This window comes from Microtus ochrogaster, unplaced genomic scaffold, assembly GCF_000317375.1.
Source record: "Microtus ochrogaster isolate Prairie Vole_2 unplaced genomic scaffold, MicOch1.0 UNK21, whole genome shotgun sequence".
Taxonomy (NCBI): Eukaryota; Metazoa; Chordata; class Mammalia; order Rodentia; family Cricetidae; genus Microtus; species Microtus ochrogaster.
This window is the reverse complement of record NW_004949119.1, coordinates 2,574,039-2,584,954: the sequence shown is the minus strand read 5'-3', so window position 1 is coordinate 2,584,954 and position 10,916 is coordinate 2,574,039. Positions and strand designations below refer to the sequence as shown.

The 10,916-nt window shown below is 40.3% G+C and overlaps 1 protein-coding gene across 1 annotated transcript in view; it reads right to left on the bottom strand.

Moving 5' to 3' along the window:
* Adk (adenosine kinase) overlaps nt 1-10,916 on the bottom strand; it is a 393,356-nt gene that overhangs the window by 37,849 nt on the left and 344,591 nt on the right. The window lies entirely within an intron of this gene.

Sequence of the window (10,916 nt, the reverse complement as noted above, 5' to 3'; positions counted from 1 at the left end):
GAAGAAAGGAAGCAAGGAAGGAAGGAAGCAAACCTTGAGTTGTCAATGTAGTTTAGCTGGTTTGTTTGCCTTGCATGTGCAGAGATTTAGATCCCTGCACTCTATCCTGTCTGTGTGGCAGTGCACATAACACCTAGGCACCCAGGAGGCCAAGGCAGGAAGGCAGGAGGAGTTCAAGATCATCTTCAGCTAGCCTAGGGCACATGAGATGCTGTTTCAAAATAAATACATTAAAATAAAAATTGAGATTGTTATCAGTAGGGAACAGCCTAGTTCAAACAAGACTCATCCAATATATAATTTAATATATTTTAATTTGGTGGAGGGAAGGAGAGAGGGAGAGGAGCTGTAAATACAGATTAAAATATTTAAAATGAAACCTTATGAGCAAGCTGTACACTTCTTCCTTAGGCATAAAACAGAGTTAAGGAAAAATGCTATTCATATATTCATACTTAAAATATATTAAGTTGAGACAAGCCTCTTGCCTTAGATGCTTTAACGCACCCACTGTTCCTCAGGCTTCCCTTTCTTGCAGACAGCATGTGGCTGAGGGCTGTAACACTAGCACTGCTGCTCAGGAGCAGGAGCGGAAGTCGGTGTAGACAGAGCAAGGCTTTCTTCTGCACTCGGCATCTCTAAGTGACCACCATAGCTTTTTCCCTCTGTATATTTGTAATTTTCTGCCCCTTTCTCCCTTTAAATACTGCCTGAAGTAGAGGCTGCAGCATAATGAACCTGTTCTAATTCAGCCCAATTTTGGCTTAAAGCAAACATCTAATTACTTGTGATTAATCCTGAAGAGCATAACCTATGCTCATATTTAGTGGCTTTCCGTGGCTCTCCCTGCCTTTCAGCCTTCCTTTTCTCCTGTGTTAGCTTAATCCTCAAAGCAGCTGACGAATCATAGAACACCATTCTTCTGCTACACAAGATATCTGCATTGTGCAACTCCCATTCAAAGGGCTTTATATTATTAGACTTGAATAATGTGCTCAAATTCAGATTGAACTCAGACTACTCTAATAAATGACAAGATGCATGCGAGCACTGTAATCCAGGCAACCGTAATTATACAATTATCGATGGAGTTCCTGTTGATAAACAATACAAACATTAGGAAATACTATTTTGCAATTAAATGGTGAAGAAAACCATTTATTGCCTTCCATCCCATCCTCTTAATAAGACTGGAGTTGCAGATGTTCGTGTATGTTGCATTGATGTTAAACGGTGCATGATATTCTAGGTGGTTCCCATAACCTTGCTTTGTCTAGTATGAACTGACTCAATTGATATGATAATAGAGAAAAGAGCGGGGCTGAACTGGCACCATTTGCATAGCCTTGAAATTTGTCATTACTGGATAGCCAAGTGTTCCTAAAAGTTCTTGTTCAGTTGTCACCGACAACAGTGTATCAGACAAACAATATTTTGAAATGAATCACACAGGTGGGAACACCACTTACTGAAGCTTTTATCCTATCAAACAAGGCACTCATCAGTACATTTATAAAGCTAACAATTGGGAATTTTGTGATTTCTTTGGGGTTCAATTGCTACTAGAGCAAGTATAAAGAGAGCAGCAATTACTCAGACGCTGCAGAGACGCAGCTCTGGCGGCTCTGACACAGAGGTAACAGGGAACACCTCTCTTTCACAAAACTTGCATTCCCATCACTTATTAAAAACTATCACATTTTAGATTAAGAAATAATAAAATCATCAGTATTCTCTAATATTGTATCTTGCTAATGGAAAAAAGAGAAGGCATCTAAGAAACATGATACAGGGCTGACAGATGGCATAGCTAATGAGTTACCTGCTGAGCAAGCATGAGGACCTGAGTGTGGATTCCCAGCACCCATGTAAAAAGCTGGGCACAGCTGGAGCTCCAGTTCGGGGATGGGTAAGGGTGGGTGTGGAAAATAGTTAGGCATATTGCCAGAGCTCCTTGCGCAGCTAGGCTAGACAATCGACAAGTCTAGGTTTATCAAGAGATCCTGTCTCAAGGGGTAAAACAGAAGAGATTCAAGAAGACACCCAAGGGGCTGGAGAGATGGCTCAGAGGTTAAGAGCATTGCCTGCTCTACCAAAGGTCCTGAGTTCAATTCCCAGCAACCACATGGTGGCTCACAACCATCTGTAATGGGGTCTAGTGCCCTCTTCTGGCCAGCAGGCATACACACAGATAGAATATTGTATACATAATAAATAAATAAACATTTAAAAAAAGAAGACACCCAAGGTCTACATGTAGTCTCTTATCTTCCTACCATGTATATACACCACATACTCAGCCCCTCAACCCACATATAAAAACCATAATAAAAATAAATAAAAAAGAAAGCCCATATAAGAATAATAGGAATTGCTCTGATGCATGTCAAAATGGGGGTACCACCAACATTGCAGAAAAACTGCAAAAATTCACTTAACAGTAATAGAACTATTAGAAAATTACCATAAATATAAGGAGAACTAGAAATTTTGGAGTTTAGATTTTGTAGGCATGGATGATGAATAAAAAAAAGTCATAGTACATGCACCTAGAGAGAGGTGAGCAATTAAAAAGTTAAGCAGAGTAATTAAATTGGATTAACAATTTTGAATAAAAATTTTTAGAAAAGCTGATAGAGAAACTTTCATCCTAATGAAGACACACTATAAAACAAGAAACACAGTGAGATGCCCTGTACCATCTGGAGACCAATATTTAAATATTTACCTTCTTGAAGAATAAAGCCCCATATGACTAGTTGGTTAAGATATAGGCTATGCTGGTTGTGGTAGGTGCATGGCTATGGTCAATACTCAGGAATTTAAGGTAGAAGGATTTAAGGCTAGTTCATGGTTAGTCTGGGCTAAAGAGACTTTGAGGCCAGCCTGAGCTATAAAATTGTGATGTCCTGTCTCAGAGGTGGGATGAGGGGTGTTGAATGAGAACATAAAACAGCCTAGAGAAGTGTCAGGGGAAAGAGACTGTGCAAACAGAACTTAATGTGTTCAGGGGTACCACAGTCTTTTGTTGTTTTGACAGAGCCTGTGTAGACCAGGCTGGCCTTGAATTTACATAGACTCACCAACCTCTGCCTCCCGAGTGCTGGAATTAAAGAAGTGAACCACTGAGCCAGGTTTACAATTGGTTTTTGAAACATTTCTTTAGCTCTTTGGCTTCTTGCTTTTAGTTGATTTAAAAGGCATATTAAATTAAGACTTTTCATTCTAAAGATCAGTTTTATTATGGAAGAAGGAAATGGGGTCATTGTATATTATTTTCATTGTCCCTCTCCTTTGAGGCTGTCCCCGGGGAGAGCTGTAGTCTGCTCATAAAGACTGTATTTTCTACCCAGTCACTATCATATTGGGCCACATGCCTTCCTCCAGCGAATGACATCAGAATGGCAGGAGTATAAGACTGCTACTAATGACTGCTTAACTAAGATAGAGCTAAGCAAGTTCCTAATAGGATCTGCCCTGCCATGTCAGAGAAAAGATGCCTAGTGTCTAGTGACAGACAAGAATGGAGGAGAAAAGCATACATTGTAAGCGATGGACGTTAGGCAACTTTAACCTAGTTTGATTAACAATAGTAGCACTGAATAAAGTTTATTTGAGGCGTGTATGTGTGTATGGTGTGTATGTGTGTGTATAGGGGGACATGTGCCATAGCTTACGTGTAAGTCTAGAAGACAACTTTACTTTAGAGAGTTGGTTTTTCTCTATTTACCTATATATGGGTTCCAGAGCGCAAACTCAGGTCACTGGGCCCTCATGTGGAACTGTTTGGGAAGGATTGGGAGGCTATATTAGTGTGTCACTGGCAGTGGCCTCTTTCCAAAGACCCCAGCCATACCCAGTCTCTTTTCCTCAGCCTTCTACTCTTTGATCAAGATGTGAGTTCTCATTGTTCCTGCTACCACGCCTTTGCTTCAGCTTCATGGACTCTAACCCTCAGAAGCCATAAGCCCCAAATTAAATGCTTTCTTTATTAGCTGCCTTGGTTGTGGTGTTTTACATAGCAGTAGAAAAAAAAAAACTAAAACTAAAAAACTAAGCACAACAAGTGCTTCACCTCTAGCCTAAAAAAAAAAAAATTATCCTAAAATAATTCATAATTCTGAGCAGAAAGCATGACGTAACTCTGTATTTGAATTTGAAGGTGCCCTTAACTTATCTGATCTGAAAAACAGTATCATATCAAATACCCAAGAGAAACCCTTAAAGAATATTAGGATGAAGTCAGGTGAGGTGACATTCATGTATGTTATCATGTGTGAGATGGATGTCAAAGGATTAGGAGTTCAAATTTATTCTTGGCTACATATCTTTAATCTATATCTCAAAGCAACCCAGAAAGACAAAAAAAAATGATAACTGATATATTTTAAAGTAGGCTTTAGAAACTTTTACAGCAGTGGTAGCATATGGGATTCAGAACAACTGTTTTTATCAAGAATGCTTGGACACAATACTTTGTAGATCTGAGGATGCTCGGTTGGTGGAGTGCTTGCCTACCATGCACAAAGCCCTCAGTTCAATCCCAGCACTGCATAAAACTGGATGTGGTAATACAGTTATAATCCGAGCCCATGGGAGGTACAGTCAGAAGGATGAGAAGTTTAAGGCCATTTTCTATAGAGTAAGTTTGAGGCCAGCCTGGACTCAAATACAAGACCCTACTATCCTCCCAAAATATATATACTTAAAAAAAATTAGACTGGGGGCACAGCTCAGTGTTAAAGCCCTGCCTTGGCATGTGCAAGGAAGTACTACATCACACCACAAAACAAACAAAGAAACCTGCTGAAAGGCTTAACAAAAGAATGGAGAATCACCAGACAAGGACGTAGAGGCTGTACCTAGGGATTAGGCTTGGAGCAGAGTTTAGAATTTAGAACCTTCCCTAAAATAACCCTAGAATAACAACTCCTCATCTGAAGTTAGGAACCTAAAGTATTAAGGATAGTGAACAAGAAGCAGGAAGACCATGAATAGCAAAAGACTGCTGCTGACTTTCCAACCCTTAGAATTCCTAACCTCAGATTAAGATGACCTCAGTGCGCCAGCACTCCTGTGCAAACATGAATTGAACAAGGTTTCAAGTTATTTTTCCAAATGATTGTACAAATAAAGCACCTCACCCATGACAGAAAATAGAGCGCTATGGGGGGGGGGGCAAGCAGGAACTAAAGCCAGGAGGCTGCACAAGGGAACGCACCTAAAACTGCCGCAGATAACGAACTAAAGCCAGGAGGCTGCACAAGGGAACGCACCTAAAACTGCTGCAGATAAGGAACCCAAACAAACTTGAAAGAACACGCTTAATGGCCAAGAATGAAAAACAAAACAACAGTGGTCAGAAGCACATGTGCATCTATGCAGACTCAGGAATGGTTCCTCTCGCCCTCATGGTGAGTCATGGCCGCCTAGAGAGCTGATGCCCTCGTCTGGTCTCTGTGGGCACAGGGACATGCAGAGACACACATATACACAAAATAAAATACACGTTTTAAAAATAGAATGAAAATTGAGGTAGGGAACACGTTAGGAAGGCTTAACAGAGGCTTAGAGCCAAGTTAGAAGTAGGGTCGAGCACAACGAAGCGTTTTACCACAGACACCCCACATAGATTCTGCCTGGTTTCCAGAAGCTGAGATCAGCTAGTGGACACATTTTATGAAGAGCAATTTCTGCCCAACAGAAAAGCTTCTAACTAGGCTTTAAAAACTGAAATGCATGGCTCACTGTTGTCAGTGTTTTCGAGTCCTGGATTGAGCTAGGATGAGAAAGATGGTCCCTGAACCCTTTCCAGTGTCACAGCACAAGAGTTTACATGGATTCAAAGAGTGAGCAGGGAGAAAGGGTAAAGTCAAGTGTCTCAGGAGAAAAGTCTGGGAGAACCGGAGTGATCCTAGATTTATAGAATTATGTAATATATATGCATGGAAGAAAGATGTCTGGAAGGATAATCACTAAATTGTTAACACTTGTTCTCTCCAGAGGGATGAGAGCTATTTCATATAAGGAACTCTGCTGAGGAGATCATAACCATGAGATCAACACAGAGCAACGACAGCTATTGAATTAGACTAGGGCTGTTCACATGTTTTTGTGTGAGCTATAATTATTAATATTTATCACACTATAACTGAGCTGGGTGTGAGGACTAACAACTATAACTCCAGCTGTTGAGAGGCCCAAGAGAGTTCAGGTAGGTGAAGGGCATCTTGAATTTTAGGGAAGACATTGTCTCAAACACCAAACTACAACAACCATGACCACAATCAAATAAATCAACTCCATAAAATCTTACTATATTAGAAATTCAACTGGACAACTTAAAACTATTATTATACCTATTTTAATGCATTTTAAAAGACCATTTTTTCAAATAAAATATTATTGAGAAGTGTAGAATTTACGTTTTTTGGTTTGTGTGTGTATATGTTCATGTGCGAGGGTGTATGTGCACACGTGTATTAACAGATGTCAAAGGTCAACATCTACCTCTTCAATTGCTTTCCACCTTATTATTTTGGCTAGACTAGCTAGCATCAAGCCCAGGGATCTGGATCTGCCTACTGCTAGGATTACAGACAGTTAATGCTGGGCTACTTCTTTATATGGGTGCTGAGCATCTGATGCAGATTGTCATACTTTCATAGCAAGCACTTTACTGAGTCATCTCCTGGCCCAGGACTCAAATTTTTCCAATTTCTTTAATGTCTGGTTTAGAAGAAGACAGCTAGAGTCCTTTATCTTTAGTATACAATTTGCTTCACTATCATGTACTCTCTGGATAATGCTACTGCATTTACACACACACACACACACACACACAAACACACACACACACACGATGTGGGAGGTCCTTCTGTTTATGTGTTGCTTTCATTGGTTAATGAATACAGGCAGGCTGGAAGAGATATAGAAAGAATAGGCAGAGTCAGGGAGATGAGCAATGGAGCTGTTGAAGGAGACAGACACCCTGGACCCTTACCAGTAAGCCACAGCCTTATGCGGATACACAGAGTAATAGAAATGGGTAAATTTATGATGTAAGAGGTAGCTAGAAATATGCATGAACCATTGGCCAAACTGTTAATTAATATAGTATCTGTGTGATTATTGGTGTCTGAGCAGTTGGGAAATTAATGAACAGTGTCCGTTGACACACACACACACACACACACACACACACACACACACACACACACCACACACCCTTCGGGTTTTTAGGGATTTCTGAGTCATGATTGGATGGTGGTCCTGCTTATCTGGACAAGGTATAACTCCTAGGACAGTGTTAGATCTGACATGCTCACAGCTGCTGCTAGAGGAACAGGCCAGGAGGAAACTGGCCTCAGGGAAGGACGATCCCAAGCAACCCAGTTATGAAAAACATGTGCATGTGTGCAATATGATTGTATGCATGGGTGCATCTGTATATGGAAGCTGGAGGCTGACGCTGGGTGTCTTTCTTGATGGCTCCCCATTTTACTTATTTATTGAAGCAGGATCTCTTACTGAACACAGGGTACTCTAATTCCAGTGCTCTAATTCTAGCTAGTCAGCTTGTGGAGTTCAACATTTTAACCTGGAGACTTGGTCATGTTTAAATTGGGGGAGTGGTAGAACCTTTCAAAATAAATAAACACAAAACAAAAAGACAGGTTCTTTCAACCTTAGCCCAGCAATCTTGTCTCAGCCCAAGTGCTAGGATTACAGGCATGAACCACTACACACCACCCCTGTTTTTTACTTACTCTAGGCAGATAGAATTATTATTGGATTAATCCTTGTAACAATAACAGGGCTGGGTTAATTATTCTGTAATCGCCTTTTCACTTTGTTGGAAGCAGAAGTAAAGTTTGTTGATATAAAGGGACTTGATTAAGCAGACAAACTGTTCTCAACATTAAAATGCTGATATATGGAGATTTAAGAATTCTTGTGCTAAGCTTGGTAGCTGGCCTTTTTGAAGAAGCTGCACCCACACCCCTAAGGACAAATGTTGAGAGCTCACGCTATCCTATGAAAGGCACAATTTAACCTGTTTCACCAGAAAGGTAACCAACACAATTTTGAACTTCTTCCACTAGGCTGAGAATGTCTGAAGACTTCAAAGAACAAAGTCCTAAGTGTTGGTGAGAGCCAGGCACTGTGACACATCCATGTTCTCAACACTTGAAAGGCAGACCGAAAGATGTATGCTGTATCCTCCAAATACTTCTAATATGATGGTCTCATTAAATTAATACCTACCATAGGGTTCTTAAGTTATAGTCTGAGTGCCAAAGCTGACTAGCTGCCAATTTTGTAAAGTTTTACTAGAACATAGCCACATCTATTTGTTTATACATTGTTAAATATGGTTATTTCTACACTAAAAAGGCACACAGAAACCTTTGTGCAAAGATCATGGGTTCTACAAAACAGAAAATATTTACTACTTGACCCTTTATAGAAAGCTTGCTGTTTTAATACAGATAAAACATCTATGAGAATCGGAAGATACATCAGAGGCTTTCCTGGCAGCTTGTTCATTTTATAGTTGAGTAAAATGAGACTCATGAAATTGAAAAAGCAGAACATGGAGTGCACACAGGATTCTCTGTGCTGTCTCCTAGCACACTCATCAGACAAGGAACACTCTGCCTACAGCAAGAGTCCTGCCGCGTCTCTTAGAAGTCACATATGGTCTTGGCACAGAAATTGTTTTTGCAGCACCTGGGTAACCAGGCTGTGGCGGTCCCAGGAGGGCTCCAGTGCCCTCAGCATCAGCTCTAGCCAACCCCTGAGGAGTTAGATCTGAGAAAGAGCCACTTTCAAGGCCCTGCCTCATTAGTTCCTGCTGCCACCAATATAAGCTAGAGAAAATTGATCCTTCCCCCATGCCTGCTGCACCAAGGCCAGCCTTGGGTAAAGGTTTTATTCAGGGAGGATTTGCTAATTAAGCCATCACTGTAGAATGAAACCCCAGAGCTTTAGCCAGTATGAGTCTAGGTTACTTTGGGCTAGCGAAATTTGTGCAATTGCGTTAAAAGAAGGTTCTTTTAGGGACAACTGTCAAGTGTTTTAAAAACTTGGAACTAAGATATGGAAAATATATTGTATTTATCATCTATCCCCTGACACAATCATTCTTGCTACTTTGATTCTAATGGCAGGCGTTTTTTATGCTCTGACTTGTTTATACTTATTGAAAAGTCTTTAAATCCTAAGTGAAATAGTTTCACAAAGCAAATGAACCCACTATGTTGGCTTAGTTTCCGTCTAAAACACTACATAAAGAAGTACGAAGTTGCTGCCTCACCTCCAGCCTCTGCAGTGGAATCCAGAGCCTTAAGCACGCTAGTGAAGGTTCTACTGAGGAGCTACCTCTCCAGTCTCTGTGGCATCCTCTTGAATGACAACATCACACAGATAATATTTTACTTATAGTCATTTTTCCTATTGCACGAAACATGACATGAATGCTTTCCCATGGAGATGTTCCTCTACTTTTGAGTATTTCTAGGATATAAACAGGTCTTTTTCAAACAAACAAAGTCAGACTCTAGCCAACCTCATTTGGAACATCACATAGGGATTCATTTAAGAAAGTTTTTTTCCTTGTTTTTTGTGACATGGTTTCTCTCTGTAGTCCTGGCTGTCCTATAATTTGCTCTGTAGACCAGGCTGGCCTAGAACCCCCAGAGATCGGCCTACCTCTGCCTCTCGAGTGCTGGGATTAAAGGTGTGTGGCATCAACGCCACACAGAAAGTCGTATCTCAGACATTCCAGTTTCAATTTCCTTAGGTCTCTACATCTTCTAATATATTTATGCTTAACCTATGGAATAATTCTTTAATAACAAGAGTTCACATTGGTCTCAACTATAGCCAGAATGACATTGCCAAAAAGTCATTAGTAGTCTCTAAAAGGAAAGCTCTTTAATAAAAGAAAAAAATGTACAAAAGCTAAGTGTTTTATTAAAGGTATCTATTATGATATTGGGCACCTGGAACATGGATCTTTCTGCATCACTCAGAAACGAAAACATCAAATTACTATTATTGAGATACAAAACCTGTTTAACATCCAGCCCATAGTAATCAACAAGAAATAGTCATGCAAAATTAGCACAAACTTACAAATGCAAATCTCTTATCTTAATGAATATACTACTCTAGTTAAAAATTAAGGCACTCTATTCCTCATAATTCAGACTACCTAAACTGTCTAAAATTGTAAATATATTTAAAAATGGTTCTGAGCCGGACAGTGTGGCACAAACCTTTAACTCAGCACTTAGGTGGCAGAGGCAGGCGGGTCTCTGTGAGTCTGAGGCCAGCATGGGTGTGTGTCACCAGTCCTAGCAATCAATTCTTTCTTTTATATGGATAGTGGCGTAGGAAATATATCTATTAATATACCTATCTTAAGATAAAAGTTTTATTTTTGATTATTGTCAGTCAAGGAATGACTGACTTATACTAAGCTTTATATAACTAAAGTATGCAGTTTGGCAAATTTGAATATGTATATATCCATAAAGCCATCACTTCCAGAAGTTTCTATGTGCTTTTTTGTTTTTGAGGGAAAGATCTCACATAGCCCAGGCTGCATTAACACCCAGTGTGTACCTCAGGATAACCTTGACTTCATGATCCTGTGCCCCCACCTCCCCTGTATGGAGATTACAGGTGTTTCTTAGATCTGCGTGCTTCCCACTAAGTGAGCGTTCTTCGTACTAAGCAAGGTCCTTCCCAGGGCAGCTTGCCACTCAGACCTCAACGTCAACACTTGACCTGGATCTGTAATCACTCGCCCGCTAATGATTTGGGTAAAACTGCTATACCCAGGGGGCTTTATCACAAATGGACCTTAACTTGACAACAGAGGTCACTTTCTAGGACACCTGCTATAC